This window comes from Taudactylus pleione, unplaced genomic scaffold (genome assembly GCF_031769625.1).
Source record: "Taudactylus pleione unplaced genomic scaffold, aTauple2 ptg000191l, whole genome shotgun sequence".
Classification (NCBI taxonomy): domain Eukaryota; kingdom Metazoa; phylum Chordata; class Amphibia; order Anura; family Myobatrachidae; genus Taudactylus; species Taudactylus pleione.
Genome location: NW_028284593.1, coordinates 4,862,575 through 4,875,656, shown reverse-complemented (window position 1 = coordinate 4,875,656; position 13,082 = coordinate 4,862,575). Strand labels below are relative to the sequence as shown.

The window sequence follows — 13,082 nt, the reverse complement described above, 5'->3', positions numbered from 1 at the left end:
GCCTAAGGAAGCGATTGAACTGTTGTTCTGTTTGGGCACCCATGATTTCTGCTTGCCCCCACATGAGGTGGCAAGCAAATATGTGCGAAAAGCCAAGCTTTACACACACTTCCCATGTTGCGCACAGCTAAACCCAGTCTATTAGGATGTGACCAGCTCGATAAATTAATGGGTGTCCAGAGCCAGAACAGGTATTCCGCACCCCGTCTAAAGTGACAGGCGACTGTGCGCACAAAAACAATTGAATTGCCTCCTTATAGTACATACAAGACACTCATTTCATTAAAAGGCCTCAGGTTTAAACTTGCATAACGGAAATTTTATTGGGCTGTTCTTTCATGTACGGTATGTATTTCTACTGCTATTAATATCCATGACGTAGTGCAAACATTCTGCAGCGCTGTTGATTACATAAATATACACTGATAACTGTATGGCTACATACGATGAAAGAAAGTGTTGTATACTTAAAATTCAAATGCAAACCTTGTATGTCCACACATGCTGCTATATTAGCAATGGGTCAGATATTGCAGTGTGTGGGACCCCAGAACGAGTTTGAAACGGTTAGGTTATAATTGGCATGTTGCTAAGGCGTTTGGAAGGTGACAGCTATCGGTGTTTAACAACGGTCATATTCCGCCTTGTGCGAACAGGTCGCAGGGAAGCCAGAAGAGATCCAGCTACTGGACCTGGAAACCTATGTGGGTGGCCATATTGAATGCTGATCCTGTTGCTTCTCCTGTGTGAGGATGGCTTCTACTAACCAACAAGCCTATAGTACAAAATAACCATCATTGGTGTATATAGATTATGCATTGTTTTCCCCATGATCAGTGTCATAGGTGCTCCACACACTTTTTTTTTTTTTTACATGCCACCCATAACTTTGATGGTACCAGTCCTATAGCTTGCCCAGTTTAGCTCTCTACAGAGCTCAGCTAATAGTGCCCCATTGCTAGCCTAGATATGGAGTGCTATTGGCTGAGATCTGTGTTGCTCACATAAACTCAACGCTGTTTATGCTCTGCCTATCGCCCTCTCTGGGGGAGATATCTGATGGAAGGGAGATCTGTGACTGTGCAGAGTAATGCTTCGCTTATATTACTGTGAAGGTACAGCCACATATCTCGATCCCTCCCCATCTTTAAGAGGCAGGGCGCAGTTTGTACGGTGGGAAGATTGCAGAGAGGGTAGATGGAGAGTGCGGACGTGCATTATTGGACGCAGTTATATCTGTGTCCATCTAGCAAGTGTGCAATAATCTGCAGAATCTTTAAAAATATTTAGGTGTTCAGTCTGCAGATGGGCAATATCTGCAAGTTTTTCAAATTATATCACAATTTTTTTTATTATCATGAGCAATTACACTGCCCCTACCCAGCTGGCGAGAACACTGCAGTGTATGTATTTATATATGTGTGGATATAAAGTTTGTGTGTGTGTGTGTATATATATATATATATATATATATATATATATATGTGTGTATATATATATATATATATATATATATATATATATATATATATATATATATAGTGTGTGTAGTGTTCACTCTAGGCTGTTATAGCAGGGAGCCACGCCCTGCTTGATTCTTAAAGGGTAAATGCACCCTGCCCCTTTTAGCGGCACCCTGCTAAAACAGCCTGGCCACTGCCGTTCCTCCGACACGTGAATAGGTGCTTGTCATGCCCCCAAAAGTGACGTCGAGGGAGCCGCACCGCCCCCAGCAGTGACGTCGCTTCATCGGCCGGCTGCTCCGAAGCCGCACGCACTAGTGCCCGCAGTCATCGACACCCTGCCCACAACTGATCCTAGTGGGAATGCTAGTGTGTGTGTGTATGTATGTATGTACATATACACACACATATATATATATATATATGTACACACTAAGCTGGGATTTTTCGACATTCACATCCTAAGGAGGTGAAAAGGGCTAACCGACTGACTCATTGTGGCTGCAGCACAGTTCAATATTTAAATAGGGGAGCCACACCACCTGTCACCTCAACTGCTGCCAAACATCACTGGCAGTTAATGTGGCTCCCCTATATGAATATGGGACTGTGCTGCAGCCTCACCTCTGGAGCTGCCACTAGCTGTATGATCCTGACGTGGCTTGTAAGGCAGACCGTACTGCAAAGGGGTAAAATGTGTTTTCACTGATTCCTCAACAGCTCTTAAGCCACACGTGAGAGGGGAATGTGTTACTGTAGAGGTGAGGGAGGGGAATGTGTTACTAAACAGGTGAGGGAGGGAAATGTCAAACGTGTTACTACAGGGTGAGGGGGGGGGAATGTGTTACAACACAGGTGAGGGAGAGGAATCTGTAACTACAGGGGGTGAGTAAGGGGTAATGTGTAGTATTTCTACATGGGTGAGGGAGGAAAATTGTTGCTACCGAGGTGAGGGAGTGGAATGTGTTAATAGTGTTAATTCTAGCACCCTGCACCTGTCACAACCCTTACAGTACCTCTTTCCTGACTGGGGTGTCGCTCTGTTCTGGTGCTTCTAGCACACTCTGGCCTGTTTCTCCTCTCTTTGCTGCATCAGCTGAGTGTGCTAGAAACACCAGAGCAGAGAGCGACAACCTAGACAGGAAAAAGGTACTTCATGGGTTGTGACAGGTGCAGGGTGCTAGAAACAAACACTGTTAATACACAGTTGAAGAGAAGGGGTAATGTGTTATTATAGCAGTGAGGGCAGGTATGCATTACTATAGAGGTGAATGATGTGTTACTGGAGGGGTGAGATGGAAACAGTAAATATCTAAAGTCTACCTGCGTGATTTACATAAACCACTGTGATCCGGCACTCCGATGGTCAATGACTTGACTGGCTATGTGCTCTGGTGCCTCCCTCGCGGTGACACAACCCCGATGTAAACAATGGTGGATAGAAGGCAGCACTCAGAGACTTGAAAATTGGTGAAACAGTGTTTACTGGCCACGTTTCGGGGAACCTAACCCCATCTTCAGGACAGCACTGCCTGACTGTCTGGACTTATGTCACTTCCGAACACACACTACTGAGCTGAGACCAGATGGACAACCGGAACTCGAGAGGCATGGATGACAACGGCTGGAGAGATCCGGATACCGGTTATTTATTCACTGCTTTGTGCACCCTTCGCTTGTATTGTTGTCCTGAAGATGGTGTTAGATTCCCCGAAACAGACCAGTAAACACTGTTGTTTCACCAATTTCCAAGTCTGAGTGCTGCCTTCTTTCCCGGCAAAAAAAAAAAGCCTGGCGCTAGCGGAGTCTCACTGAACCAGGTGCGCCAAAAGTGGCTGGCTGTCGTGACTGCAGCAAAGACTAGGGAGAACACATCTGTATATTATGATATGTGTGTATATGTATATATGTGACTGGTGTGTTTTATAGAATTACTTTATATGAACTTCTGCAATAACGATTACATGGCTAGATATAAATTGTCTCTTATGTGAGAATACATTAGACAAAAATATTTCTTACAACCTATTCTGACAGTCACTATATGCGAATATCAGATGGGTTTTTTTTGTGATGTTTGTAAGTGGTTTTTATATGATCATTGTTGATATGTTGTCAGTTTAATAAACTGTATATATTTTTGTACTAAAATGTGATCAGTTCATTTGTAAGACACTTGTCTGTCAGAACATATCTACTCTTTATTTTCTTTTAATATAAATCAGAATTTGTCACACACATATTTTCTGTATTTGACCCACACTTGTTTTGGGTTTTTCATTATATCTCAGCCTGTAGGCCCATCTGTCTCTTTATATCCTTGTGTAAGTTCCTCATCCCGAGGGCTCCAGCCTCTGTCCACTACTGCAAAAGATTAAAGAATCTGCAGTCTAGGCGCATCCAGCACTGAGGCGGTTACATTATGTGAGATGTTTATCCTTTCTTCTGAGGCTGAAAGAAAATTGAGAACCTCATTTTCTAGCCCAGTTGGATTCCTTGATATGATTTCCCAGCACTCTGGTCTTGATTTTCAGTTCAGATTCCTAATTTAACCCATTCAGCGTTGGAAAGGCATGTTCTGCGTGTTATATAAACATTGGGTTGATCATACACATATATATAAATAAATATATATATATATATATATATATATATATATATATATTTTTTTTAGGAGCCTGAGAAGTTAACATAAATAGCACACAGACTGCGTGCTTTATACGCATATTTTAACATTTTGTCAAATTCCATGCACATTAGCAATGCGAGTGGAACACTTTAAAGAGGCAAGAATTAGTAGTATGATACTTATAGGATCATACAAGAGTTTCTAGATATGTTTGCAGCTCATTGAACTACTTTAAGACACCCCACATTCATTTTTTTTTTATTTTTTTTTTGTAATCTAGAAATATTTAATGAAAATGTGCATTTGTACTCCAGGTACAATCCATTTCTTTGTGTGGACAAAAAAAAACCTTTTTATGTTTTACTAAACCTCTGCTTTAAAATGGACACTGGTTTAAAAATATTGATCAATTCAGTGGGAGTTGAATAGCGCTGGGAAGTTGCTCCTGGAGCTATTCAATTCAGTGCGCTGTTGGGTCAGGCTGTTTTCCGGCTTAGCACGGCGCTAACATTGCGGCAGGCACTTTAGTCGGAGAATACCGGTTCTTGCAACTAAGCACCCAGGTTAAGTTGCGAGAACCGGCATTCTCGGACTTAAGTTGTAATAGACTAAACAGCGCAATCAATTGAATATCTCCGGGACCAACTTCCCTGCACTATTCAACTCGCTCTGAATTGAATTGGCCCCAATGAGCAAGAGTCAGTTTTGTTGACCCTTTCAAAGTTGTATGCAAATCAATCCCATTTCCCACTTGTGACTGAAGTGGTGTAACTGCCTAAGTGGGAGCGTTCCATAACCAGTTGCGCCACTTTAGTCCGCAATTCCGTCAACATGCTATCATTAAACTTTGCCCATTTGCGACCACTCCATAAGCAAAAAAGTTTAATGGTGGCGCCTTGATGGAATTGTGTGCTGTGCAGGGATATGCATCACAGATAGGGCTGGAGCAATGGTAATGATGATGGCTATTAAATCATGCATATGGATAGGGGCAGTGCAGTTGCAAAAAGGTGTACAGCTCTGCCTAAGGATGAATATCCACATCGCAGTGTGAGTGCAATTTCCTTCCGAATTGCATTCAACGCTGCGTTAGACCCATTGGGGGGGAATTCAGTTGTTTCTTGTTCCTGTCTAAAGTGACCAGGAGCTTTTTAATTGTTTTGGATACCCATTACTTATTGAGGATTTATGCTCGCACCCTTCTTAGATGCAAGCCAAAATCCGAGCTAAGTAGAGCTTTTGGGCACCTTAACTGTCACTTAGCACGGGAGAAGCTGCTTTACGCACCTAATTCCATGCATTTTGGGAGCGAGACCAGTGCTGAGCTGGTCGCGCAAACAATGGAATAGCTCCCATCACTTTAGACGGGAGCCCAAACCAATTGAATAGCTCCATTACCTCTTAACTGCAGAGTGTGAATGATATCAATTATAGTAAACATTTTATGTTCATATCCAAACTACCATACTGACAGTGGCTATTTTGTTAGTTGAACTGATTTTAATGCTAAACATCTATGTACTTTCCTATAAGAAACGGCTGTCCTCAGATCACATGTAGGTCAGTGCTCTTATGGCAGCTAGGATGCATGTCACTAGTCAGTGTAACAAGGAACCAGTTTATTAGATTTACAGGCACCCAATACCATTGAGTTCTATATACACATTGTAAAGGCTTTCTCCAGTCTTGGGGTGGCCATTTCATGGTAGCGGCACTCTAGTCCTGGATTATAGATCACTGCTAACACTGATCTGTTGCTAGTTGCCATGACAGCTAGAATATAATCGCTATTACAAGCCATCTATTGCAGCGTTAGACCGTCGGCTTCCAAACTACATCCCATCTGCCCCACCTCCCCTGACACAATCCTTCCAATATATAAATGTAAAAATGAAATTGAAAAATTCTGACCAGACCCCAATAAATCATATCATGTATTTTCTGTGAAATTGGCACTTTCAGAGTGTGACTGACACACATTTAATGGCCCCCATACATTTAATGGCGAATTCTGCGATCAGATTGGATACGCTGATGATCCACAATCCGTCAAGATGTTGCATTTCACCGATCCAGCAATGCAGGAACACGGCGATCCATCGCAGATGTATGGGGGCCTTTACTCTAATCCCAGGATTCAGTCACACAGATGATTTACATTAGTTACAATATAATGTCAATAGCATATAGTGTATATCCGCTATCTCCGGGCCCTATAAATACTGAAACCTTGATTAAACCATACACGTTGGATGCCTCAATGCTTGAAAGAACAGACGTTTCTTGAGTTTCTTTAATTGTATAAAAGTAGTTTTTGGAAAAAAAAAAATGAAATCTAATTCAATGTATACTATCAACAGGAAGATCTGAAAACCAAACACACATTTACATATCTGTGCTATTCCAATTTATGCAGATTAATTTCCAAAACCTAAAAACTGATGTGGTGAAGTAGTTAAAAACTACACCTCTATTGCATGCCCTGACATTTCAATCTAAAACTTTAAAAATTAGTACTTTTTTGGTATCATTACATTTGTTTTAAAACTCATATTTTTTTTTTTTCTAGAAGGCAATGTAAACTAAGGCGTTAGGGCTTATCATCTTGAATGTTTAGTGGTGTATGTTTTAAACACACATGCATTAATCTGGTTTATGTGATTAGCCAGTTTCTGCACTGTGTCACTTTGGCCCCTCAGGATACAGACAGCAGATGCACAGTGTGATACTGAATACAGCCTTGGGATTCTGCTTCCTGGGTTGAATCTGTGCTGCTGTAACACTTTCATTGCCAGTAACACTGAGGCATAACCTTCCTGAAGCAGAATTTTTATTTATCCTACAAATATAATGCCCTATGACAATTTTTATTTGCTACAAGCAGTTCAGTTCTTTTTTTCAAACTGAATATAATTGCTTATTCAGGGTTTCTAGAGCATATGTAACTTTCTCTGAGCTTATTTAAATGAGAAAATATATAACCAGGACAAATCCTAGCAATGTCTGTGACCTATACAGGTTTCACCGACAAATGTAGATTAGATGTGATACAATACAACCACTGTGCATTATATATTTCTTTAAGGACCACTAAGCCTACACTGTAGCTTAATGTATTAATGTGTGCATTTTTGTCTGTGCACACAACACTTTTTGTATGAAGCCTGTTGAAGTATACTGTTGAAAACACTGAGCCAGTGCTGATTAATAACTACAGGACCCCATGGGCAGATTGGCCCCTAAGGATTTCCGTTTTCTAGATAATATATTATGAAATGTGAGAGTTTTGATTGGAGTGCTATGTAAAAAAAAAAAAAAAAGCAATAATTTTGTTACATTTAGTACTAATTTTTATGAATTTGTGAACAATTCACCGGGCTCATAAATTCCTTCTTATAGCTTAAGTCCTATTGATGCATGGAAACGCATGCAATTTTCTGTTACACATGGTTATCATAAGACACCAATTTGTACATTAATTGTAACTGACTTCAGCGGTGGTGAGTTTCTTCTCCTTTCCGTCAGTCTTATTTGAAATAAACTACAGTACCTGCCACCAGAACAAGTATAGCATGGCCTTTGGCATCCTGTAAGACTGGAGGTGCCGGCTGTCCAGGGCTGTATTGTCACAGGTGCATTGGCACAGACATTCACACTTATGTGCATTCACTTCCTGCAAATACAACAAGAGGGAACTGAGCCATGTGTATTAAATGGGACTCTGCACTACCCTGTACATAAACCAAGTGCTATTAGGCAAAATTATTATATGTACACAGATTATTCTCCAATGTGTACAGAATGTTATTTGTCTGCAGCTAATCCCCCTGTGAGCACCTTTCAGGTCCCTTCTATAGAGCATAAACTCACCTTTATCTTTCATACACAATAATCTTCCCCTGTTAAATCTTCAAATAGGAAGGTTGAGAGCTGAATGGTAACTCTGTATATCTTTCGGTTGGGTATGGGAGACCGGCAGTCGGGAAGCAGTCTGTCAAAATGCAGACAGCGGCATCCCGATGCTCAGAATCCTGACAGGAGTTGGGTAAGTATGTTAACCCTACACCCCCTAACCCTCCTTTCCTGCACTCTAACCCCCTTCCCCCGTTAGTCCCTAAACCTAACCCCCCCCAGTGGTTAACTCAAGCCATTGCAGGGTGCCTAACCCCGCCCCCAAACCCCCCACTCCCCCACCCCACCCTGTGGCTAACTGCTAAGAAGCCTCGGCTTATCCTAACACACACTCCCCCCCCCCCCCCCCTCCCCGTCCTGTTAGTGCCTAAACCTAACCCTCTCCCTTTAGTGCCTAACCCTAACCCCTTCACGCAGCCTAACCCTAACCTCCCCGTAGTGCCTAATCCTCCCCCACCGCTGCTTACAGCTAACCCTGCCCCGCTATATTTACGATCAGGTTGCCGGCTGACGGGATTCCGGCATCGGCATTTCCACTTATGTCGGGATTCTGGCCGCGGTACGGGATTTCGGCAGCTGGCATCCCAATGGTAGGTTGGTTTATTAACTACATCCCCTTCAGTTGGTATTGTCAGTTTCCAAGTGAAGTGACTGTGCATTTCTTCTGTGAATTCTGAATAAAAAATATATTTGAAGTATCTTTGCAGTGTCAATTAAAGAGATCTTGTCATAGGAAAAAGATATATACACTAAATTTCTCCGTATTTTATCATTGCTGTAGTTTCTGTCATTGAATCTCCTCTTCACCTCATGTTTGTGCATAAACAAATGCTCACACAGCATGTTCATATGGAAGTGTCTCCTGGGATTGAATCCTTGGAGGACTTAGAATGAGATCATTAGGCATGTTATCTCTCAAGTTATTCTCAAGAGTTGCATCCAGTAGTACAGGCTTGTAGAATGAAATGTAGTGTAATTATTAATTGGGGCAGTCTACTTGAATGCGATTTTATGTTATGTTATGCTGTATCTGTACTAAGAGTACCAAAGCCGCATCATTGGAAATCTGTTAAACCCATTGGGTCTGAGGCCAAGAGAGCTGCTCAATAGAGTAATCATGTTTTGATGCACAGTTGAAAAATCCTGCTAATGTTTTTAACAGTGTTATGTCTTTTCCAGTTATTTGTCTAAGCCCAGTTTTCGCGCAGGCTGTTGGAACAAAGACTTTCTGTGACAGGGTAGTGGGAGGAGGGTTGAAGACCTACAACTTTGGATGCTGAGACAAGGCCCCATCCTTTTGGAGCTGGCATGGACTCCTCCGTGGGCATCCATTACAAACACTGCAGCTCGGCCAGCCCTGCCAAGAATTTCTCGCACCTGGTATTAAATCAGCCGGTGCCTTCCACCTCCTGCTGCCTGCAGTTATGCTCCACGCAGCACAGTTCTACGCTTGTTATTGCAATTTTGTGGAGCTCTTTTGATTTACAGCTCCTTTTACGACCGTTGAGACAGCCACAAATTGAGGAAATCTCATAAAACAGAGAGCAAATGTCTCCTTCACAGCTCAGGCAGAGTTCTGGCAACACTACTTTATTCCACTGAGCAGGATGTGTAAACAATATTGAGTCTCCCAAGTGAATGTATCAGTACAGTTAAGTGGTAACAGCTTGAAAAATGCCTTTCCCCCGAATTAGAGGTAAAACTTTCAATGGGCCCCAAGGCTAAACTAAATTGGTGACATTTTGCAGAAGGAAGGGATAATCTTATGCATATAAATAGAGAGGGCAGGAGCTGGAAAGATGTCGGGGCTTAAGCTAAACATGGGATAAGCTACGGGGAAAGAGCCAGTGCTAGATGGGGTCCCCTCTGTAATGGATCATGCACACTTCCTTCCAATTATTATCCTCTATGCTTCCAAAAATTTTTTTTATTGAGAGTCCAGGGACAGCGCACTCCAAAAAAAGGAGTTCCACAAATTCAGGGCTCAGTCACACACATACTGCGAAAATGGATTAACCACATGAAAACTATTATACTATTTCAAATGCATTACAATGACGTGTTTTAACAGGCTTTTGTTACATGTATGTGTCCGGTCTATTGTACTGGTAGTGTACGCTATCACATAAGAAGTAGGTCCTGGTGCTTGGTAAAGTTATCATTTTAGACTGTATGTTGGGAGTGAATCAATATTGTTCATCCTATTTTTCTTTCAGTTTTCAGGTGTTAGTGTCTAAACAATATATAAACTATGGATAGGTGTGAACTAGTCCTCTGTGTAAAACGATGCTTGATTTTAATATGAGATGGCATTGTAGTGAAAACACAGGGCTTTCCCCTCAGTAATCATTGAAACCATGCAATCATTAAGTTGTGAGTGTAGTGAATCTACCTTCCATTCCTGGGGTTATCTTAAAACAATTTTTCAAGCCACAAGATATGTAGTATTGAAATCAGAGTTTCAGATTATTTTGACTTGCATTTCTCTGAGCATTGCAGATTTGCGAGCATGCTGTCTACGTCTGCGCTTTACATCTGAATGGTTTCTCTCTGTACAAACTCACTGCATGTAAGGCTCTCCCCCTCTGATTAATCATCTCCCATGTGGCTGGGTAGGGTGCTAATTTGTAGAAGCAGAGAACAGGCAGGCATGATGAAACTTGACAGCTGGTGCATGTCTGCAAGGCTAGAATAGAGGGCTGTGTGTTGATGCTGAGTGGGGCATGCAGCCATGAAAAGTTGCAGATTTAAAATGGGCTCTTCTTGCAACTTGTGACATGGGTGGGTAACTAAGTAAAATTTGTTTAGCCTCTCAGTATACGAAGTAGCAGTTTGTAGTTTTGTAGCTTTTAAATTGATGGTTCTAGTTTAGCACACACTGATAATTAGGTAACCATGATTTCACAGCAGCCTTTGCTGTTGAATATATATCCATAATTACTGCTATGATTTCATTAAAATATGTTGAACAAAAATTACATTTAATTTACATTTTGAATATTTTACCTGTAATGCTAGTGCAACCTAAACATCTAAGTTTAAGTAGCATTACATATTTGAGACTTTACATGTTTATAGTAAAATATTCAGCTATCTAATGTTTGTGTGTATGTATAAACACTATATACAGATGTGTACACATACATGTTACTTCTTTGCGCGTTAAACAGCCCTTTTAGTCGCACCATGCCATGGAGTGACTCGGTAGCGTCAAACATTTTTTCGTGCGACTTTTTCCCTTCAAATGCGTACTATTTGCATAGTAATGCAAATAGGATACACAAGCAACTTCTGCTGATTAAAATGATATGCAGCATGCCTCTATTCTGTGTGTGACTGCAGCTGTGTCAGCATGCGAAACACTACCTTAGTGTCACAGCCGCTGACGCTGTAACGTAGCATTTCCCATGCAGGTGCACCCGCAGTCGCACAGACGGTGTAATGGTTAGCGTTCCTGCCTCACAGCGCTACGGTCATGGGTTCGATTCCAGCTACGGCCCTAACTGTGTGGAGTTTGTATATTCTCCCTGTGCTTGCGTGGGTTTCCTCCGGGTACTCCGGTTTCCTCCCACACTCCAAAAATATACTGGTAAGTTAATTGGCTCCCAACAAAAATTAACCCTAGTGTGTATCTGTGTGCGCATGTGTTAGGGAATATAGAGTGTAAGCTCCACTGGGGCAGGGACTGATGTGAATGGAGAAATATTCTCTGTAAAGCGCTGCGGAATATGTGTGCGCTATATAAATAACTGGTAATAAAATAAATACAGAATATAGGCATGCTGCATATCCTTTTAATCAGCAGAAGCTGCTTGTGTGTCTCATTTGCATTGTTGTGCGAATATGATGCAGTCAAATGAAAATGTTGTACAAAAACACGCTCACGTGTTGTTTAGCGCGACTTGTAGCGCACGGAGATAAGATGTATGTGGACACAACTGTAGGGGGCAATTCAATTCCGTGTGATTGAATATCCCCGGGAAGGAGTTCCCAAAGCTATTCAATTCACCAACTAAAGCCACTTCAGTCAGATGTCTGTTATTGCACCTTAAGCTGGGTGTTTAGTCGCGTTAACCGGCATTCTCCGACTAAAGTGCAGACCGTGTGTCTGTAAGCTCTGTGCTAAGCTGAAAAAGGATCGCAGTCGGCACTTTATAGTTGGATTTCTGCTTGCACCCCCTGGATGGTGCTAGAAGAAATCCTTTAGTCAGGCTAACAGCGCAGTGAATTGGATAGCCCCAGGAACTCCTTTCCTGGGCTATTCAGCACCGCGCTAAATTTATCCCCCCTATAGAGACTACGATATCTAAAGTAAATCTGTCTTGTTTTATTGGTAAGTACCTCTACTCTTGCCAGTGGTTTTGTCTTACAACAGATTATTGCACTTACTGACAGTTTTTTGTCTGAGGTATTGCGGGTGCTATATAACCATTTTAAAATTTTAATATCTATGCACTGTCCATCTTCTCCCCTCATAGATAAAACTACAGCGTGAGGGGACGCATATACTGTTAAGCACCACTGCCTCATTTGTTTATTTGCTACTCCGTTTTGTTAAATCCTGCAGCCTTGCCCTGAATGCATACTGGCCTACTCTCGCGGAACGGCCGGGAGGCTCCCGAAAATCGGGTGTAGCTCCCGGCTACCCGGAAAAGTAGGCAAGTCTCCCGCAACCACCCAACACCTTCCCACACCCCCTCGTAGCTGCCATAACTGCCACACACACCCCCTCCCCTCCCCCGTGGCTGCCGACTTGCTGAGCAATAGTGGGTAGTCCGGGGAGGGGGGTAGCGATGACGTGATTGGTGAATACCTTTTTGTTTTTTGAGTGTTTTTCGGCTCTCCTTTTGGAGTGATCCCTGGCAGTTGTCTCTGTTCACTTTGGATCCTTTATCTGTTTGTTTTATATTTTTGTGGTCAGGGAGCTGCAGCAAAATAAACATGTTCTTGTAAAACAACTCCCATCAGTTTAATATTTCACCATTGCTAATTGTCTTCTGTTTGATAGCTCAATGTTGCACCCTTGAGGACAAAAAGAAAATCGGCACTGCACAGAATAGCAAATGTTATTTCTTTTT

At 42.0% G+C, this 13,082-nt stretch overlaps 1 protein-coding gene across 9 annotated transcripts in view; it reads left to right on the top strand.

The window, feature by feature from the left end:
• FBRSL1 (fibrosin like 1) overlaps window positions 1–13,082 on the top strand; it is a 581,862-nt gene that overhangs the window by 523,680 nt on the left and 45,100 nt on the right. The window lies entirely within an intron of this gene.